This window comes from Rhinolophus sinicus, linkage group LG01 (assembly GCF_036562045.2).
Source record: "Rhinolophus sinicus isolate RSC01 linkage group LG01, ASM3656204v1, whole genome shotgun sequence".
Classification (NCBI taxonomy): domain Eukaryota; kingdom Metazoa; phylum Chordata; class Mammalia; order Chiroptera; family Rhinolophidae; genus Rhinolophus; species Rhinolophus sinicus.
The window spans coordinates 58,378,461-58,401,587 of record NC_133751.1 but is presented as its reverse complement, the minus strand read 5'-3'; the positions used below and the strand labels follow the sequence as shown (position 1 = coordinate 58,401,587).

Genomic DNA, 23,127 nt, shown 5'->3' with positions numbered 1-23,127 from the left:
TGATTGGAACTGTCTGTGCCAGGTGTGGGGCTAAAAGCAGAGATAACAGCAGTCTCTGACCTCGACAGTCTGGTCTGGAAACAGATATTAGACAAAAAGTCAAGCAAGTAAATTATAATTGCGTTAAGTGCTGTGAGGGAAAAGCAGAGAGGATTCTAGGGACATACAGCAAGTTATTTACTTTAGTTGGGGGAGGAGGGCAGGCAGAAGGATGCCTAAGCTGGTCGAAAGAAGGAGCACTGGTTAGCCAGGTGGAGGTGGGGCAAGACAGCTGTGAGCAGAGGAACGGCATGTGCTAAGGCCCTGAGGTAAATATAAACTTTACCTAATCAAGGAGCTGAAGAAGACCACAGAGATGGGGCTAGGGGGGAGGAATAAATAAGATGAGGCTAGAGAGCTGGTAAGAGTCAGATTCTTCAGCTTTTCAGACTCTACAGGCAGAAGCATGTCCTAGGGGAGCTGGTTTCAATATCAGCTCCAGAGCCTGCCCTCCACCAAGCCTCAGCCAGGGAACCTGCATGTTTACCTATTTCCCCAAGTGATGCTGAGGCAAGTGGCTGGAGGAGGACACTTTGAGGAATACAGATGTTGGTTTTATCAGCCATTTAAAGGATGTGGGACATTTCCTAAGAGGAGGGAAAGCTGTAGAGATCAAAAACATACAGCAGGCTGACTGGGGCACATTTGAACCCACCTCATTTGATTTGCAAACCAGAGGACACTGTCTCTTCCTAAAAGGAAGGTGGTATCAGATGGGTGCACCAAGGGTCAGAGGAAGGACCCTCTAGAGAAGGGAACGGTGTCGGTAAAGCCAGAGTCCACATGGCTCGAAGGTGAGTGGGGCAAGGTGGTCAAAGAGCCACTGGCCTGAGCACAGCCAAATGTCTCTGGGGCATGTGTCCTTTCCCCATTACCATGTAGGGCCCTCACACATTCCCACCCTGAGTGCTTTTGCATCTGAATCTCGTTTTGGCTTTACAATACCCCTATGAAAAAGAAGAGTCTACTAGGGTCATCCTCTCCCTTTCCCCAGTGGTGCTGAGGTTCACTAGGTGAAGGCACTCAGTGGTCTATGTTAAGTCAGTGAATAGACAAATGTGGCCCTTGGGCCCGGAGAGGGAGCGAGGCTGCACTTGTCGACATGCAGCCAGAAGTTCTGAGATTGCAGCAACCCCTGCTGTCATGGACCCCTTGGAGGCAAGACGCTGGATGAAGTGACATCTGGATTTTGATCACAGGGGCTCTTTATTTGGGCACTACTTTAGTTCAGGGAGGACATGAAGATCCAGAACCTAAACAGTCTCACGGCTGTGTGACCTTGGGCAACTACTCCTCACTCGCTGCCTCAGTTTCCTCATCTTTGAAATGAGGTTGGACTAGTCGGTCACAGCAGTCCCTTCCAGCTCTGACGCTGCCAGACTCTGAGTCTACCTGGGTGGGTCCCTGGTTCTGGAGGGTGCTGGCACAATGAGCATTTTGGGCCAGGACGTCAGTGACCCAGGTGCCAAGAGGAACAAGGAAGTAAGGGAATGTTTCAAATTCAGTTTCAATCTGAGCTGCTCCGAGAACTGGGTGGGGAAGCAGGGGTGTGGAGGGGGGCTGTCACAGCTCCTGTCTATTGGGCAGACAGGAGGTGGCTGTGAGCTCAGGCCCCTGGGTCAGGAAGAGGAAACAGAATCAGCTGCCATGGTATTCTGGCAGAGGCGGGTCGGGGTCTCAGCAGTCTCCACAGGCCCACAAGGAGCTCCTTCTCTTCCAACCAGGACGGGTCAGAGGAGCAGGACCAGGGCCGTAGCTGATGAAAAGGGTGTCCAATGGGAAGATGGGGTAGGGAAGACTTTGAGTCTCAGTTCCCAGAGCTTTCTTGCCAGCTCTCAGAACCCCAGTCCGGCCCTCACCATCCACAGGCCCTTTCTCCCCAGGTGTGAGAGCTCAGGTGCCTCCCCCCAGGGATGGGCTCTGTGCTCTGTCCACTCCTGAAGAACTCCACCACGTGGAGAACAGCAGGCCTCCAGTTATCTCTCGGCCTCCCAGGCTAGGACATGCATCTCCTCATGGCTGCTGTCCTGGGTTCAGCCTGAAACTGCTCTGAAGCCCAGCCTGCAGCCTAGTTCCTCTGTCTTCCTGTTTTCCACGCGTTTCCTGTTCCCACTGCCCTCCAGTATTGGGCACCTACTAAATGTCATGTTCGCTTCTGATCTTGGACCCCCCTGACTCATGTCTTCTCTTCCTCATTGCACTTACCCCTTTTCTCACTTCTCTCCTTCCTCATACACCTCAGCTCACCAGCTGGCCCTTTGCCCACTGCTAAGATGGCTGACCTATGATGACCCCTTTGGCCCTCAGCAAATTTAACATTTATTAAAGATCCACGTTTCCTAAAGCCCACAATTCTAGAGTTGGAAGGTGCTTTGTGGGAAGAAACAAGAAGCCTACTGGTCACTTTGCTTGGGCCCATCTTTTCAGCCCAGTAACCAAGAGCCAGGTCTTATCAATGTCCCAGCTTCTGGGGAAATGATTTCTGCTAACCAAACCCACGTGCCCAACTGATATATAAACCAGAATGCCGTTTATTAACGGAAAATATAAGCTAGAACTCCCCAACTGTCTGACTGTGTGATGTCTATTGATTTATTCTCACCTATGCAAGTCTATTAATCTTCAGCAATCTCCCCTATGCTGTCCCTTTGCAATTATTAAATCCCTGTGTCAGATGACATGGTGGTCCCCTTTATAAATTCTAGGTATCCGAAGACTCAAATTAGATAACTTAGTGAGCTGGCAGCAGAATTAGCGGAGAGGGGAGTGAAAGGCCACATTTCCCAAAGCAAAACACTCTTACATGTACAACTTTTCAAAAAAAGGACTCTTAATGCCAATTAAGTTTGGAGAAGGCTGCATATTTCATCCACTCCTGGAAATTCACAATATGTGTAGGACTATTTAAGGCTCTGAAAGAAACATAGTTTTACCAGAAATTTTCCACATTTGTTTGACCGCAAAACCATTTTCCCCCATACTCCCTCACACGATAGGATGGCTAACACGAGGGATTACTTCTGCAAGTGGAGAGCTGTGTTCCTCTACGCAGGGCCTCTTCCCACCTGGTTCAGCCTCCTGGGCCCTCTTTCTTGTTCTCCTTGTTGGCTGGCCTCCACTGGCAAATTCTTTCTTTATTTGCATTGTGTAGGCACTGATAGGCCTTCCACACTCTGGCGGCAGCTGGAGAAGCCTTTTTGTGTTAAGACAACTTCTATACCAGCAACAGAAGAGGAAAGTGCTGTTTCGAAGAACAGGTTGGAGGAATTCAAGAAGAAAACATAAACTGTGGGTACACTGAGCTAATAAAGGAGCAGATGTCCTTGAGGGGTTTAGAAATGCAGCATGGACCTGGGCTGACTTTGGGGATGAGGTCTGGGCCGACCATAATTGCTCTGACTTATACAGTGAACAGAATCTGAGTGTCAGGGGTGACCTTGGGGAGAGCAGCGAGGAGAAGCCTTGGAAAAAAACAGGAAGCCTGACCACTGCGCTGTACACCTGAAGCTGAAGCTGAATAATACTGAATGTCAACTATAACTTAATATATATATATATATATATATATATATATATATATATCTCGTCACAGGAGGTGGAGTACAGCATAGGGAATAGAGTCAATGGAATTGTAACAGCTATATACGATGTCAGAGGGGTAGTCGATTGGGCGCGGGGGCGGGGGAGGGTATCACATTGTTTTGTACACCTAAAATGAATTTTTAAACAAGAGCAGAAAAAAAGAGGAGGCCAGAGTGAACAAATAAAAATATAGAATGTCCAGTAAAATTTGAATTTCACATAAACAATGGATAATTGTTTAATGTAACATATCCCATGCAATATTTGGGACATATTTATACTAAAGGTTATTTGTTGTTTATGGGGAATTCAAATTTAACTGAACATACTGTATTTTATCTGGCAACCCTATGCAACGGCAAGAGGGGGAAGCCTGGGTGGCTGGAGCGGGGGTGGAGGGCGGTGGGCCGGGGCAGGTGATAGAAAAACTACCTCCGGCTCTGCCGCAGGCTGCTGTTTGCTGTGCAGTGTGGCCAATGACCGGGGACCATAGTCTGAGTTCTGTTGCAGTTGGGTGCCTCATAGGGGTGGGGCAGGGGGGCAGGGATCAAGGAGAAAAAGGCTATGTCTCAAATTTGGGTTGGCACAGGGACTGAGGAAAAGCAGAACAGCTTTGTGCAGGGTGGAGTCCAGGAAGTCTCAAGGCAGGAAATTGGAGTGGGACTTTGGCGTGGGGGGTGACACAAGTCCATCACCTCCTCCACTTGCCACCAAAGGATTCTCAGTGTCTGGAGGGAGCATTGGACTTGACAAGGAAGGTGGAATGGGCGCTTGAACCTCCCTTCTCTCTGGACCCCAAAGAAAGGATGACTCCCGCTGACATTTGAGTCACATGTATTTGTATACGTACACACGTGTATGTGTCTGTGTGGTCTTATCTCTTACGTGTCAGTTTTACTAGTCTAACTCTTGGAATGCTAGTGATACCCTATTGTTATCCTTAAAAGGGACCTCAGAGACCAGTCATTTTGGTACCCTCTTCATAGACAGGAAGAGGCCCAGAGGCGTGAAATGTCTTATCCAAAGTCACACAGCTGAGCCAGAACTAGAACTCCCTGCAGTAAACACAGCATTTTTTTGGTTTTCTAGGCGCTCTCTCCACATCAAAATGAGTTAACATCGCTGCGTCTCGGTTTCTTCATCTATAAAATGGGGACAATAGTAGTATCGCATAGGATTGTCGTGAGGATTAACTAAAATGATAGGTGATTAGAAGTGTCTGGCACTACTACATGTTCAGTTAGGGTTGGCTGTTTTTCTTGTCATCTGTTGACACCTATGCTGTCTCAGTCCTCTGAAAAGCTGATGTCATGACAAGATTAAGCATGCAAAAGATTTATTGGAGGAAATGCCTCGGAAAGAAAAAAGGGGAGTATATTATTTAATAATTATCTATTGCTGCATAACAAATCACTCCAAAAGTTAGTGGCTTAAAACAACAAACATTTATTATTTCACCAAGTTTCTGAGGATCAGGAATCTGGAGAGACGTAGCTATTTGTTTCTGGCTCAGGGCCTCTTAGAAGGTTGCAGTTGTCAGCAGGGGCCACAGTCAACTAAAGGCTCCCAAGCTCACTCGTGTGGCTGTTGGCTGGAGGCTTCAGCTTCTCACCATGTGGGCTAGAGCTGTTCAACAACATGGTAGCAACATGGCAGCTGACTTGAGAGAGAGAGAGAGAAGCTGCCGTATCTTTTATAACCTAATCTCAGAAGTGACATTCTATCACATGTGCCATATTCTGTTGGTCACACAGACCGACCCTGGTACAGTGTGGGAGGGGCTACATGAGAACATGAACACAGGGAAGTGGGGATCATTAGGAGCTATCTTGGAAATTGGCTACCACAAGGAAGGAACCAGAGAGTGAGCAGAACCTTCAGACCACAATGCAGGTCTGACCTCTGTGAGGGAAAGGGGGAAGGAAGCCTCAAGGACTGGGTAGAGGAGTCCTGGACTGCAGTTCAGTCTAAGACAGTTTCCATCAGGCCAATCGGATGTCCTCAAGCCAGTGTCATCCATTGGAGGAGTCCCATGTTTTGCTGGAATGTGCCTGCATCATACCCTCACTATGCTCAGGCACTGTCTGGGAGCAGCCCTGGGGAAGCATGATCTCTTGTGAAAGGTGATGGTGGATGCAGGGGACTGCAGCTGGTGTGTCAGTCAGTTCTGCTCTGTGCAGCAGGAGATCTGAGCAGTACATTTTCATGGCCGTCACAACACCAAAGTGTTTCCTCCTTCCATATGGTACATACATTTAATCAAAGAAGTTGTTCTTCCCAAGACAGTATATGTGGTAGAGGGGATTGTGGGTCCAGGGAGATGTGAGGCCAAGGGTCAAGTCAATTACAAGGAAGTGATTTCTTTTCAGTCAACAAATATTTTCTAAGTTTCAGCTCTGCCTAGGCCTTGGCAGACACAGCATTTATCCTCCTGGTGTTCCCAACCTGAGCCAGCCTGACAGGGAAGTGTATATCTGGGAAGGCTTCCTGTAGGAGGTCATGACTTAGCTGAGTCTTTCAAGACTGTAGAAATTAGCCAGGCAAAGAAAGGAATGGGTTCTCCAGCAGAGGGAGAAACATGCAAACATCTAGGAGTCTCCTTTCTCCCTCACTCTTGAGTGGGAGAGATCTGGGTCTCCCAGTGGCCCCAGGCCAACACTGGGTGAATTCATCACTAGCATTCAGTTGGTTGGCTAAAGTTCAATGCAAGTCTCTAGGGCAAACCCTGGGTTCCTGTCTTGTGGCATTCCCATTGGGAGAGCAACAGGGAGAGAGACTCTAGCTGATCAATCACACCCTCAGATGTGACCAGGTATTGAAGAAATGTAGGACCAGAAAAATGGAGTAGGAACCTGAGGTGGAAGGAAAGGCAGCTGGCACAACTCTTCCCTCCACTCCAGGAGCTGCTGCCTGCTCACCTCCTTCCTGGGGGGAGTTGGACCCCAGAGCCTATACACCGAAGGCAGCATTGCAGGACTGGCATGGGCGGGTAGGGAGACGGCACCCTGTACTCACCAGTGTCCAAAATACCTGCAAAATACCTCCTCCCTCTGTCCCTCTCTCCCTTCCTTCCTTTATTCCCTTTAAAAAAAATAAATGCAAGGATCCTCATCGCAGTCATGGCTGAAGAATTAAGTTGTTCGTGAACGCTGGCGGTGACGGGGCCAAGACCTGCCCCGTCTCTCAGAGACGTTCATGGTGTCCTGGCTCAAGGGAGACACCTTCAACATCACCACCATTGACACCAAGAGGCAAACTAGACGTACAGAAGCCGTGCCCAGGAGGGCAGGTCCCATTCCTGCTGTATGGCACCGAAGTGCACACAGACACCAACAAGACTGAGGCATTTCTGGAGGCAGGGCTCTGCCCTCCCAGCTACCCCAAGCTGGCAGCTCTGAACCCTGAATCCAACACAGCTAGCTGGACATATTTACTAAATTTTCTGCCTACATCAAGAATTCAAACCCAGCCTTCAGTGATCATCTGGAAAAGGGGCTCCTGAAAGCCCTGAAAGTTTTAGAGAATTTCTTGACATCCCCCATCCTAGAAGAAGTAGATGAGACCAGTGCTGATGGCCTCTCTCAGTGGAAATTTCTGGATGGTGATGAGCTCACTCTGGTCGACTGCAACCTGTTGCCAAAGCTCCATATAGTACAGGTGGTGTATAAGAAGTACCAGGGATTCTCCTTGCTTGAGGTGTTCCAAGGAGTGTAACGGTAATTGTGCCAGGCCATCTGTTCAGAGGATGAAATGATCGAGCTGACCTATGAGCAAGTGGCCAAGGCCATCAAATAAGCCCCTCCTGGGGCTCCCTTGCCCCCCTCCATTTTTCTCTACTCAGGATACGTTCAGAATTGCTAGTGGGGAGTGAATTCTGCAGCACTTGTACAGGATAGGTTGGGGGATGAGGGGAAGGAATGAGGGATCTGGGTGGGCTTTTTATTGTGGGGTGGGAAGGGTAGGACAATGTATTTCAGTAATAAAACACAGATTAAAAAATGTGAAAAAATAAATCAATAAATGCAATATACAAATGTTATAGAAAGCCTAACATTAGAGGGTGGAAAATCACATATAACACATCTTCTTTATAAATAACCCAAATAATTTTTTTCACTCCCAATTTTCTCATCTACATATATATTTTAACATGGTTGGAACAACACTGTAGATATAATTTTGTATTCAGTTGTTTAATTTATTAAGCATCTTCAATATAATTTTAATGGAAGTGTTTCATTGAATAGTTATACCATAATTTAATGAACTATTCTATTATTGAATGTTTAGATATTTTGTTTGTTGGTTGCTTTCTTTAACTATTATAAATAATAATGCCATGCTTAACATGCCAATAACTTCTCCTTCTGGGTATCATTTCCTTAAGATAGATTCCAAAAAGTGGTATTACTGAATCAAAGTGTATAAATCTTTTATTGGCTCTTAATACATATTGCCAAATTGCTTTTCAAAAGTTTTGTACTTATGTATGAGAGTGCCTGTGTTAGTCATGGTTCTCCAGAGAAACAGGAGAGAGAGAGAGAGAGAGGAGAGGAGAGGAGAGGAGAGGAGAGGAGAGGAGAGGAGAGGAGAGGAGAGGAGAGGAGAGGAGAGGAGAGGAGAGGAGAGGAGAGGAGAGGAGAGGAGAGGAGAGGAGAGGAGAGGAGAGGAGAGAGAGAGAGAGAGAGAGATTTATTTGAAGGAGTTGGTTCACACAATTATAAAGACTTGGTGAGTACAAAATCTGATGCAGGAGACTGGCAGGCTAAAGACTCAAGAAAAAGGCAATCTACTAGAAAACTAGGAAGAGTCAGTGTTCAGATGAAGTCCAGCAATTAAAGTCTGCTGGAGAATTCCCTCTTGTTCAAGGTCAGCCTTTTGTTCTATGCAGGCCTTCAACTGATTGGATGAAGTCCACCACATTATGAAGAGCAATCTGCTTTGCTCAAAGTCCACCAATTTAAATGTAAATATCATCCAAAAACATTCTCATAGAAACAGCCAGAATAATATTTGACCAAATATCTGGGCACTATGGCCCAACCAAGTTGAAACATGACATTAACCAACACAGTGACACTGTTAACAAAACTTTGAAAGCCCTAGGAAGAATTTGAAAAATCATTTTTATAGTTTAATAATTATACAATTAATTTAATTCACATTTTTACCACTTCTAAGAATTAAACAGCTATTTTTTCCATACATACATATGTGTGTATGTGAATAATACATATATATATTCTCATAGTGAATTATCTGTTCAAATCCTTTATCCAGCTAAGATCTTAGTATTTTTCTTATCAATTTATGTGTTTCATGTAATACTGTTAGGGACGTTTTGTCAGATTAGTTGCAAATATTTTCCCCATAATTTGTTGTTTCTCTTTATCTTCTTTCAAAGTGTTACAAAACTTATAAACAGGAAGAGTCAGGACATTACTGGACGCACTCTTGGAGGGTGGGGAAAACAGGCCAGAGAGCAACCACAGAGCATGGCGGCTGTTGGGCAGGAAAGGGATGTCTCCTTTGGGACCTGAGGAGCTGCCTGTGAAAGCATCCATCTGTTAGGAGTCCACTCTGTACCAACACTGTGCTCTTATTTTACCCAAGAGGAGCCCGAGGCTCACAGAAGTCAAAATCAGTGCTTCCTTAAATGCAAATCACAGACCTATGCTGGTCACAGTGAGGTAAGTACAGGAATTGAGAGATGGTGTTTGGAAACTCCTAGCACTTTGACAGAGAAGTTGTATGTCCCTTGTATGTAATAATAAACATTTGGGGGGCGGCCGGATGGCTCAGTTGGTTAGAGCGTGGGCTCTCGACAAGGTGGCTGGTTCAATTCCCACATGGGATGGTGGGCTATGCCCCCTGCAACTAAAGACTGAAAACAGCAACTGGACTTGGAGCTGAGCTGCGCCCTCCACAACTAGATTGAAGGACAATGACTAGGAGCTGATGGGCCCTGGAGAAACACACTGTTCCCCAATTAAAAAAAGAATTAAAAATAAAATAATAAATAAACATTTGGCACAAAACAGCTAGGGATATACTTTAAAAGAGTTGTGGAAAAGTCATATGAAGAAAAATAATAAACATAATAAAGGACTTTAAAAAAGTCTTGAATAAATAAGAAGACATATGTTCCTAGAAGAAAAGCTTTAATGGTAAACAGATGTTAATTCTCCCTATATTCATCTCTGCAGTTAGAATAAAAACGCCAATGTTATTTTTTGGAACTTGAAAATTTGATTCTCAAGTTCATATGAAAAAATACATTTTGAGTAAATGACCAGATGGTAAAATGTAAAACTATAGTAATTTAAAGTAGTCTTGGGCCAAGAATTGGTAAATAGATCAATGCAAAGGAATAGTATCCAGGAAAGAAATTCATGGAAATTAAATGAAAATGTTGACAATGTTGAAACTCTGGTTCTGAGTGAAATAATATCTTTATATATTTAGTGAACGTGTCTCTAGGGATTTTTATTTCACTTCATAGTGTGGTTAGAGACAGTTTCTTATTCATGGGTCCTATCAATAAATATTTATTGGAAACAAATTTTAAAAAAATATTTCACAAGGAAAAGAAGTACGAGTAGATTGTTTCACAAGATAGTGATTTGAAAACAAATGTACTCGGGAAAACTGTTAAATCTCACAAGTGTTTGGCTAAATGTGAAGGGTAGGCAAACTATACAGCCCATGAGCCAAATTTAGCGGCTCCTTGTTTTTGTAAATAAAATTTTATTGGAACACAACTGCACATTCATTTTAGGATTGTCTACAATGCTATTGAGGCAAAGTTGAGTAGTTGTGACAGAGACCATATGGTCCTTTGCAAAAAAGTTCGCTAATCTCTCCTTTATATAATTGGATTAGAATAAATTAAAAGTTAGATGAAGTGTATCTAATTATGCCATGATTTATTTTTTATCAGAAAGCATATCCTAGGTAATCATTGTGTATTTATAAACACAAAATAGTTGCAATTATAACCTACAATTTGACAAACGAAAGATAAAATAAACACGGTATTACGCAAAATTTGGGGATTAATATTTTATATATCTTTGGTTTTTATAAATTTTATTTTTCTAGTAATTCATTTTTAATAACCTTTTCGAAGAATAATTTGATTTACAGAAAAATTACAGGGACAGTCTGGGAGGACCCATATACCCCACACCCATTTTCTCTTACTATTAATACCTTATATTTGTTAGTAAATTTGTCACAATTAATGAGCCAACATTGACACATTGTTATTGAATAGTTACTACTTTATTAAATTTATTTGTATTATTTATCCATATTTTATTCAGATTTCTTTACCTAATGTCATTTTCCTCTTCCAGGATCCCATCCAGGATATACCACTTTATGAGTATATTTTAGATGCCATGTCTCCTTAGGCTCTTCATGGCTGTGACAGTTTCTCAGACTTGTCTTTGATAAACATGACAGTTTTGAGGAGTACTGGTCAGGGATTTTGTATTATGTCCCTCAGCTGGAATTGTATGATGTTTTTCTCATGATTAGATTGGGGTTATGAGTTTTGGGGAGGAATTCACATAAGTAAAGTGACATTCTCATCACACAGTATCAAGGGTACATACTCTCAATATGACCTGTCACTACGGATGTTGATCTTGATCACTTGGCTGATGTAGTGTTTGTCAGGTTCCTCTACTGTAAACCTAGTCTTTTTTCCACCCTTTCCAGACTGTGCTTTCTTTAGAAAGAATTCACTATATGCAGCCCACACTTTAGGGTTGGGGAATTGTGTTCAAACTTCCTTGAGGAGGCAATATCACATTAATTATGTGAAATTGTGCATAGGGGGTTTGTCTTTTCTCCCCCCATTTATTTATGTATTCAATCATTTATATACATCAGTATGGACCTCTTAATATTTATTTTATACTTTAGATTGTAAGTATGATTTTATTTATGTTGTTGCTCAAATTGTTCCAGTTTTGGGAAGTCTTTCCACTGGCTCCTGTGTCTCTTCGACGTATTTCATTATTGTGTTTTATTTTTTTAAGCACTTTCTTACTTTCTGCATTTATACAAGATGCTCCGGTTCATCTTATGTATTTCTTTCCTCAACCCTAGAATCAGTTATTTCTTCAAGGAACCCAGGATCTCTTTTATTGGAGAGTGGCAGTAGAAAGTAAGATCTTGACTCTAGGTATACCCATTGATATCGTGGTGTCTCTCAAGTGACAGAGCAAGGAAATATATGTGTATACTAACCCACATCCATTTACATATTTATAAATACTTTAGTATATACCCATATGTATCTATATGAAGCTAAACATGAGTTCATACAGATGTCTCCAACTCCAATCCATTTCCACACAGATAATTCCAGCCTCCTCCCCTTGCTAACCTGTAGCCTCCCACTCCAACAGGGAGGTACCTGGTTGCCTCTGTCACCATTTACTTAATTGTTCAATCCCAGTATATATGTATAGTGTTATCAGAATTGTTAACCTGTACCCTCATGAGAAACAACTTTATGTACAGTTTCTTTCGCCTTTAGTCTTATATACTCCACTCATTTGCAAGTAACTTCTGTTAGCACCCTTTTCCCCACCCCCTTTAGTGAGGTTGTTCATACAACTGCAGTACATTTAGATTGTTTGGGCACATTCTGCATTCTAGCCTGGGATCTCTGACCTCCTAAATGATTCTGTTTTCATTTGCATACGTTGTTTCACTGTATGTTTCACTGTATGTGTTAGAAAGTTCTATGCATTTTGACACATGCACAGTGTCATGTATCCACCATTTCAGTATCGTACGGAATAGTTGCACTGCCCTAAAAACCCTGCACTTCACCTACTCATCTCTCCCTCCCCTCATTCCCCGTAGCAACCACTGATTTTTACCATCGCTATAATTTTGCCTTTTTAAAAAGCTGGTCCTTTGCAGATAGTTTAAGAAACAGCGGTCTAAATAACCTGCCCAAGGTTACTCTACTGCCACAGAGAAGAGTGAGAATTTGAAGGCACATCTACCTGGTTCTGAATCCTGAGCTGGTTTTCATCACCTCTCTCTTGATTCTTCCCTATGCAAGCATTAAGAGACAATCCCTCACTCTGAACTCTGACAGCCACTGTGAGATGATTCAGGAGCCATTTGTTCTAGATTATAGAAGATAACAAAGCAGGCAAGACATGGTTACAAATGAAGCCTTTATGTGGACTCAGGAAGCTAAGGTTGAAGGAAGAAGAAAACTGTACATGGCCCTGGACATTAGGTAAAGCCCATTTGGGTGATTCCATAGATCCATATGGAGAGCCTACCTTATGCCAGGCCCTTACTGGGTGTCTAGGATATGGGGCACAAAGGGACACTGTCCCTTAAGATGTTCACAGTCTAGCAGGGTATTTAACAATACATACACAACCTGATAAGTTATAAAGAGAAAATATGGAACAATTAATTCTTTCAAAACAATAAAAATGTAAGACTCAGGAGTAGGAAGATTTTTACCCAGTCAACTAAAAAAGATGGAAGAGTCACATGAAAATTTTAAATATTTGTGGGGCAGCTGGATGGCTCAGCTTGTTAGAGCGCGAGCTCTGAACAACAGGGTTGCCGGTTCGATTCCCACATGGACCAGTGGGCTGCACCCTCCACAACTCGACTGAAGGCAACAAGCTGTCACTGAGCTGCTGGAGGGGTGGCCGGATGGCTCAGTTGGTTAGAGCGCAAGCTCTTGACAGCAAGGTTTCTTGTTCAGTTCCTGCATGGGGTGGTGGGCTGCGCCCCCTGCAACTAAGATTGAAAACGGCGACTGGACTTGGAGCTGAGCTGCGCCCTCCACAACTAGACTGAAGGACAATAACTTGGAGCTGATGGGCCCTGGAGAAACACACTGTTCCCCAATATTCCCCAATAAAACAAAATTTAAAAAAAGATTAAATATTTGCATTTGTTGTGCTTTCAAAAAATGATTATAAATCTTTTGCTCCATTTAGTGAGGGAAGAGAATGTCAAATGGGGATGTCAAATGTGAAAAAGAAGCTCAGTCCTCAAGTACAAGAAAAGTCCAAATAAAAACACTCTTGGTGATGACAATGAGTGTGGGAAGACTTTCAGGTGGACTTTAGGTTTAATTTGCTCCCAGAGAAACCAACTAGTGTGTGACTCTGAGCGCTGACACTGATAAAAGCCAGATTCCTAGTCCCGTGGAAAAGACTCTGAGGACATGCTCTGTAATGAAAAGCGTAAGTCTTGGTGGGCTGGGTTTGCCTCGGTAGCTCTTTTTGTCCTACTGTGTGTACATTAAACCAACCTCACTCTTCACATGAAAATACAAAAATCTGTGTTCCAAAGAAGACTAATAATTAACACAAAGGGTGACCTGAACTTTGTCTCTGTGGGCACGGACCTAACAGCCAGCAGGAGCTCCCAAAGCAGAATTTGAAGGCACATCTGTCTGGTTCTGAATCCTGAGCTAGACCAGAAGGGCGGAGGCAGCTTGAGGCTGCAATGGCGTCTCTGTGGTTCTATGTATTGATGGTTGACTCCATCTGAGGCCTGTTTCTTGAGTCAAATGCCACAACTACCGACTGGGCAGTTCCACCTGGGTATCTCTCAGACACCCCAAATTCACACCTCCCAAACAAACTGATCATTATACCCTGAACATGCTCTTTTTTTTAATTAAATATTTTATTGAGATTACATTTCGGTAGCATAAAATTAATTATTTTAACCATTTTAAAGAGTACAATTCAGTGGTTTTTAGTATATTTGCAGTTCTGTGCGACCATTACCACTTGTACCAGAATATTTTTATCACTACAAAAAAGATCACCATACTATTAAGTAGACACTCCCCGTTCCTCTTTCCCCCTCACCCCTAACAACCACTAATCTACTTTCTGTGTCCATGGATTTGATTATTCTGGACATTTCATATACATGGAAGTATATAATATGTAGAATTTTGCATCTGACGTCTTTCATTTAGCATAAATTTTCAAGGTTCATCCATGTTGTAGCATATGTCAGTACTTCATTCCTTTTCATGGCCAAATAATATTCCGTTGTATGGCTAGAACACCGTTTGTTTATCCCAAACTTGCTCTTGCACTTGTCTGCTGTATCTACTGAGTAGCACCCTTCAGACAATGTTCCAAATCAAACGTTGGGAAGTCTTCCTTGATCTTTTTCTCTCACCTTTAAAATCCACTCAGACAAGACAGAAGTCCTGTCAATTCTATCCTCCTCTAAATCTCTCCTTCCCATCCCTTCCTCTGTCCTCTATCATCATGGACCCTACCGTAGCTCAGGACACCCTCCTCCCTCACCCGGATGAACACCCAACCCCCTAAACTCTCACCCTGCCTCCAATCCTGTCCCTTCCATCCATTCTCTACATCATGGGGGAAGTAATCCTCCTTATTTTCACAGTGGATCCTGTCTCCATCCTGCTTAAAACCCTCCAGTGTCTGCCCCCTGCCCTCAGGATAAAGTCCAAATTTCTCCTCATGGCTTATTAACCCTTCCAGGACATGTGCCCTGCCTGGCTCTCAGCCTCATCTTGCATTCCACACTTTAGCCCACTGAACGCTCTGTCCTGAACCAACAAGGCTGTCCCCCTGACAAGTAGGAACCCATCCATCAAGACTCACCTCGGTGTCCACTTTCTAAAGTCCTTCTTGATCTCTTACCCACACTCCAAACTGGATAAGACCCCACCCAAGCCTCCCCATGGCACTTAGAACACATATTTACCTCTCTCTCGGGTGGTTATGTAGTTGACGCCCTTCTCCTTGTTCAGATCTTCACTAAATGTCACAGTGTCACCTCCACAGAGAGGACTTCCATGACATTGCTATGCCACCACCCATCCCAGTCACTCTATCACATAACTACCTAAAGTCTTACTAATTTGTTTGCTTGTTTATTATTCATTTCTCTGCAATAAAATATAAACTTCTTGAGAGCAGGATTCTTTCCTGTCTTAGTTCCCTCTGAAAACTCCCTCCCACCTCAGAGCAGGGCCTGTCACACAGAAGGGACTCAATAAATATGCAGCCAATGACTAATATATGTTCAATGCAAAATAGTTTTTTTAAATCACATAATGATTTTTTTTAAGTCACAAATTTGAGGACCCCTTGTTGAAGTTAAAGGCCCCCTATCACTGTAATGCACACCTTTCTTTGACTTCCTTCTCTTGTAGGAAAGGTCTCTTTCTGACCTCTGTGGCCCTGGGCCATCCGGGTTCTTCTCTAACTTTCTGACTGGCCTTTTGTCTACTTGTTTCCTGTTTCCTCTTCCTCTTTCTTCCTCTCCCAACTGTTAGCTTTCCCTAACACCTGAGTCTTAGTTCTCTACTTCAGCATATGACGCATCCCCTCGGTGGCATCTGGGTCACTGTGTGGATGACTCATGGCTGTATACATGTGACCCTACATCCTCCCACTACCTGCAACCCACAACGTCCCACTTGGAATTTTCTGTGTGCCTTTAAACTGTGTGATGGAAGACTCATAGCTCCCAGCAGTGAACTATTGAGGATTTTGTAATCACTGCGATCTCACTATATTGAAACCTCATTATAGCATCTTCACACAATTGTATACTGTGCAGCCATTGAAAAGAATGAGACGGCTCCATACGCATTGATTAAGAACAATTTCCACAATATGTTAGGTGAGAAAAAGCAAGATGTGGAATAGCGTGCAGAGCGGTGCAGTCCAGTAGAAATATAATGCAAGCTACGCATATAATTTAAAATTTTCTAGTAGCCACATTAAAAATAGAAAGAAACAGGTGAAATTAATTTTAACATTATAGTGTATTTAACCCAATATATCCAAAATCATATCATTTCAACATATCAATATGAAAAAGTATTGAGATATTTCTTTCTCCTACTAAGTCTTGGAAATCCAAGTGTAGCTTATACTTACTCTCCATCTCACTTTGGCCTAGACATATTTCAAGTCCGCAGTAGCCACACGTGTCTAGTGGCTGCCATATTGGACCATGCAGGTGCCCCCGTGAAGGCAATGTGAATAGCCAGTACACTGCAGGAAACTACACAGCACATGCTGGAGCACATCCCCATGTCCTCAGTCACTTTCCTCCTTGAATGCTCTATGGGACACTGGTGACCAACTGAGGGCCACAGGATCAGTCGGAGGAACCCCCTGAACTGCATACTCCAGACCCCTCCCATGGCCCCCCTTAGACATCTCAAAAGGACTGCTATTTTACAAAAAGATTCCTGCCATTTTTGCCTAGAAACTGTCTCCTAAGAAGCAAGATGCCTCCTCTCATCCCAACCCCTTTTCACCATCCTTTACAGCAGCCCCTCTCGGTGAATTTGTTCAAAATCAATCAATCAATCAATCAATCAATCAATCAATCAATCAATTAACAAATGTTCATTGAATACTTACTATGTGCCAGGCCCTGGGGACATGGGACAAACCTGGTTCCTGCCCTCATGGAGCAACCTGGCTACCATCCTTCCTCACCTAGTCCCTTCGCCTGCCCCTCTCCTCGTCCTTGGCCCCCTTCCTTCCTCTCGCTGGGCTCACATCTCTCACCTGGCACCCATGGGCAATGGCAAGTGGCTGCCAGGGCTGCCAACCACACCTCTTTGGGCTTGGTTTCCATTGCAGAGTTCAACTTGGTCTCTACTCTTCCTAGGGAGATTTATGTGCATTAGTCACTTGGCTCAGGGAGCATGGGATGGCAGAAATAATGGGGTCACCAGAAGGACAGGGAGGAAATCTGGCCTGTCAGGGAGGAAGGACTCAGCTCAGGGTCTCACAGCCTCTGGGCTGCCCTGGAATGAGCAAGGCCATGCCTGTCTTGGAGAGAAAGAAAATCACAGACCACGGAAGGTCTAGTTGAGGCTGGTACTGGGTGTGGGGCTCCAGCAGTCATTTGCCTGAGCGGCTCACACACCCGGAGGGCTACCCTGGGGTGTCCAGTCCAGCACCGACTCTTTCCTCCCCTTCAAGTCTGTCACAAACCAACATACTTCCTGCCTGGTGCTCAGTCCTACTCCCTGGGACTGTGCACGGGCCTCCTTCCAAATTACCCCAACAGTGGTTCATCCTGCACCCACTACCACAGTAACCTTCACAAGACCCTCCTCTGTGGGTGCCCCACGTCTGCTGAACAACCCTGCATAACACTTTGCCTTGGCTTCTGGTGTTGGCTGCACCATACCTGTCCAGGTGCTTCTCCTATTAATCCAGGAACAATGTAACAGATCACCGTGTTCATCCCACCCCACACTCTAGGGGGAAAATAAAGATACTCTTCGTATAAGAGTGCACCAAAGTTGTGAAGCAATCAGTTTTGGCACAAGAAAGGTTTGCTGGGTTTTGTGGATGTGCTTTCTGAGGCTGAACAGAGAGGGTGGTCTCCTTTCATCCGATCTCCCTCCTACACAGCTCCTGAGGTCTCGTCCCCACCTCCAGGAAGGAGTTAGAAAAGTTGACAGAGCCAACACCCTGGGCTGATGGAAGGGCCTACAAAACTCAATGCGTGTGTGTGTGTGTGTGTGTGTGTGTGTGTGTGTGTATGTGTGTGTGTAGGGGAGTCGGAGTCAGAGTAGAAAATCCCGTGTCCCCAGCTCCCAAATAATGACTGGCTGCGACCTGGATGTTAACTCATTCCTGAGAGACACAGGCTCCAGGACTCCCTGATAGTTTGTCAAACCTTCTGGAGACTACCCGGAGGTCTAGGGCACTCCTCCACTCGACCTTCCCTCCCTCTCTCCTCACTCAGGTCCAGACTTGCACAGTGGCTGAAGCTCTCACAGCATCTCTGGTTCCCTCATTTTCTCTCACACTTTCCCCAAATAAAATCCTTGGGCATTTGATCCCAATCTTGGTGACTGCTTCTTGGAGGATCTGGACTAACACAATTGGGCTGCCCATACCCTCTCCACACACCCTCAGCGCCTGCCAGCAGGATTCTGCCAGCAGGGGGCGTAAGTACATAGAGAGAGTGCCCCTCAGCTCTCCATTAGGCCCAGGGAGGGGAGAGCCCACTTGGGGATGATGTGGTCCAGTCTTCCCATCTGGTCTCTACCTCCATGTCTAAGCTCCTACTTACACCTGCCAAACTTAGCTGTCCTTCAAACCCTCACTCCAGGTCAAGTTAATTCAAGGTGAAGTGACAAGGCATCTGAGCTGGATATTGGAACACTCTTCACTTTGTCTAGGGCCCAGGTGTGGAGGGTGGGAGAGACCCGCAGAGAAACTCTGATTGGTGCCTCCTGGATCTGGGCCTGCTCATCTTTCTAGTGGTCTTTTTGTGGTGTGTGGGGGTGGACAGTGGGGGAAAGAGTCCCAGAGAGCAGTTTCCAGGCTCTCGGCCTCACGTGGAAAGGTGCTGGCTCAATTATTAGATGGCCATCAGCTGTGGCTGTGTGGCCATCAGCTGTTACCGGTTAGCCATTAGCCACTAATATAACTGCCGTGGCTATGCTGGGGGGTTGGTGGTTGGCAGAGAAGAGGATGACAGATTGCAGCTGAGTCCCTGCATGATAGACAGACACTGTCATTGCGGGGTCTCTGGTCCCACTCCCCGCACAAGAACGCAGGACATGGTGAGGCCAAAAAGGAACATCCATGGAGCCATGGATAGGGGGTTCATATTACTGTAGTGTCGCTGGTGGCTGGGTTGGAGACACAGGAAGCAGGAGCCACATGATCCGCAATCCGCCATCCGCTTCTCTGCCAACCAACCAACCACCTAGTGTAGCCACAGCAGTTATATTAGTGGCTTATGGCTAACCGGTAACAGCTGATGGCCACCCCGCCACAGCGGACGGCCATCTGATTACAGCTGACGGCCATCTAATAACCGAGCCAGCACCTTTCCCCGTGAGGCTGAGAGCCTGGAAACTGCTCTCTGGGACTCTGTCCCCATAGCCACTTAAGATGTCACCTGAGGAAGGGGGTCTAAGGTTGTGGTTCCATCTGTGCACCCAGGCTCTGAGGACATAGGCAGTTAAGGTGGAAATTCCTCAGGGAAGCCCAGCAAATCTCAGCCTCAAATTCCTACAGTTGCCCTGTGTCCACACAAAGGGTGGGGGCCCTAAAGAAGATTTATTCTTTTCTGTTATAAACAAACCTGGCCACACCCTGGTAACCATGCAATTCTTGATAAACTACAAAGACAAAGCAAACCACAGGGGAAAACATGGACTTTGGTGACAGGTAGAATTGGGTTCAAACCTTTCTTGATTTCCCAATTACTAACTGTGTGAACTTGGACAAATTACTTAACTTCTCTGAACTTGATTTTCTTAGCTAAGGAAAGGGAATCATAACGCTTACTTCCTAAGCTTATTGGGAGGATTAGATGAATAATTTGCAAATTTCCATGCACAGGGTTTTCTCTAGGGGAACCAGTGGTTTTCAGTGAGGGCAGTAATGACCCCTAACGGACAAATTGGGAAGTGCTGGGGGTATTTTCAGTGGTCACTGTGACAGAGGCCACTGGTATAAAAGGGACCTTCTACAATACATGGAGCAATAATGTGCAATGAGGAAATGTCCTCCATTCTACCTGGAAACGTAGGGTTTTTTTGCATAACTTTAAGACACACTGCATTTTCCAGGTACACAGCTACTGAGTAAATTGAGGGGATTTCATATTGTGTTTTGTCTGGCACTTTGCCAAGAGTTGTTCATGGATTTGGAAAATCTCATCACTGACAGTACAGCCACTTAGTGGCCAGGAGATACCTGTGTGTCCACATTTGTAATGTCACATCTGACCTTTGTGATATCTCTTAGTGACGCACTTCTCACTTTGTGCACATATACCCCCTGAGGACCACGCTAAAGTACAGATTCAAATTCCAGCAGGTCTGAGGTGAGACCTGAGATACGCATTTCACGCCAGCCCCAGGAGAGGCCGATGCTTCCAGGTCCCAGTGCAGTCACACCTGAGCAGTGACATGTAGCGAACATCACACTTCTTTTAGTCCTTTGTATGACAGGGCATTGTCTTAAGTCGAGTTCCCCAGGAAGTAGACTCTAAGAAGGAGATTTCTATGCAGGTGGTTAACTGAGGCTCCCTCCTGAAAACATCCGTGAGGGGTGGCAAATGCAGGATTGGGTAGAGGAGAGGCCTCAGCTGATCCCTTGGGGAGCTCAAGACCTGGGGTGGCCCTTCAGAGATGTCTCCCATTTAAGTGGGGGCTGGGCTTCTGTTCTGCCGCTAGAGGATTTCAGTCATTTCTTGCCAGTCCCTTAATTAATTAATTAATTAATTGACTTTTTATTCATGCATTGAATTCTTACTGAGTGCCTGAACTGATTCAGGGCCTCTTTCCCTCTGCGGCTGGCCCTCTACCATGTCACCCTGCATCCAGGCCCTCACTGACTCATTTCTGGGAGAGATGTGCTGAGACGGGCCCAGCTGAGGAGAGAAGGGGCGGGTCCCGAGCAGGAGGCCCCTGTGGTCCTTCCACAGCAACCGTGCCCTCCCCGGGTTGTGCTGCCTCCCCTCCTGCCCCGCCCCCATCCGTGTAATTCCAGGTCTACCTGGAGCCTGGGTCCTCAAGACCCCAGGGCCCCAAGGAGAACCAGGTAAGGGCCCAGGTGGGGGAACACAGCAGTCATTTTCTGTACAAATGGATATGAACACACTTTTCTGCATTTTTCTGACTGGGAATCTAGAAGCCTGAGTTTCCATCTAGGCTTCTCTATTGACCACTTAGGGAATCAGGACCCATCAATCCAAAATAACTTTCTAATGCACTAAAAACCAGTTATCACATTGGTCTATTTCTATAATGTTTTATTTCCTCCGAGTATAAAATCACCCCCACACACACCCACACATGATTTAGAAAGTTGAAAAACTTGTAAAAAAAAAAAAACACAAGAACTGAAAATTACCCACAATTTCCCCACCCACACTCAGGCACTGCTAACTTCAGGATGAATAATGTTCTGGGTTCTTTTCTCTGCAAAGTTACAACTGAACTGCTATCAGTAGCCATTACAATCATGGCTGCATTTTTAAGACTTTAGCATTTGCTCAAGGAATATGTGTTCCAGCAACATTGCTGTCCACCGATTAGGGCTCCACTGCAGCAGTGAGTTCACCCCCCACCCCATGCACCTTCTTCCACACCCCTAGTCTCCAGCTTCTCCCACCTTCAAAAGCAGAAACTGCCGTTTGTGCCAAGTTCTTTACATTCTTTATTTCAATCCTTACAACCACCTTAAAATATGTTTTATTATGCCCATTTTATGGATAAAGAAACTAAGGCTCAAACAAACTAAATAGTTTGCCAAAGGTGCAAACAGAGAACCTAGGTCTTTAGGTTCCAAAATTCATGCCCTTTCGACAGCGGTGTGCAGTCCTCTGTGGATTTTCTAGGCTGGAGAAAAGGCTGAGGGAAGATTCAGGAAACATCTCTGATCCATGCAGAGGTTTAATTGGGATAGTGCCTATCCTGTACTAAGAACAAGGCTGAGTATATGGACAGAGGCATGGCTAAGCATTCCCCAGTGGTAGGGTGACTCTGTTATAATCTAGGGTCCATACTGAGTCACTTGTGAGGGTGCAAAGAGATGCTATTAGCAATACGCAGGAGCAATGGGCATTAACAGGAATGTGCCAGAGAAACTAGGAGGGATGGTCACCCTGTTCAGTGGAGCCGGAGGGTGGTGGAAGGATTCTCCCAGGGGATTGCCCAGAACTCATAGGCTCCTCCCCTCATGTGAGCTCTGGGCACCAGGAGAATTTCCAAATAGTCACGTGGTTTCTTCAGTTGTCCTCTCTCTTCATGGCTGGGCTCCCAGGATCCAGTTTGGCAGCCACGCTGGGAATTTATATAGCAGGCAGCTATGGGGGTGCCGGAGTCACCCAGATCGGAATTTGGATTCCAGTGCCATCTCTTTCTATGGCTTTGGGAAAGTCACCCAACCTTTCTGATCCTCCATTTCCTTGTCTATAAAACGGGGCTAATAAAATCTAACTTGGGAAGTTATTGTATTATATGAGATAAGGTCTGTGAAAGGGCCAACCGCTTAGTAGGTGCATGAGAAAAATAACGTTAGCCTCTAAGGTGAGGTTTGTGGGTGAGTGGGACTGGTGTCATCAGGGCGACTGACGTCAATTAAGTGACAGGGCCTGTGGCTTTCTGCTGCATGAACACCCTCAGGAGCAAGCACAACTCTGGAGTGGCAGAGCCTGGTTTTAGTCTGAGGCCTGCTGTTTGAGACAGCAGTGCACTGGGGAAGAAAACCCAAATCTGAAGTAGCATCAAACTGGCAGTGAGTTTCCCTTTCTCCCTGCTCTGGTGTCCCCTAGCCTGAAACCTAGAAGTGTAGTCTGGGTGCAGACAGAAAGAGCTCCAAAAGAAACTATTTCTGGTCAAAGGAGCAGAAAAGGGGGCTCCTACGGATTAAAGTGAGTGGAGGAAATCTACATTTTTTGTTGTTGTTTTGTCCATTCTCTTCCACGCCAGTCTCCCCGGCAAAC

At 45.1% G+C, this 23,127-nt stretch overlaps 1 pseudogene; it reads left to right on the top strand.

Annotated features, from left to right (window-relative positions):
• The first annotated feature begins 822 nt into the window (after nt 1-822).
• Nucleotides 823-7,335, top strand: LOC109442775 (chloride intracellular channel protein 1; annotated as a pseudogene).
• Nucleotides 7,336-23,127: the final 15,792 nt, after the last annotated feature.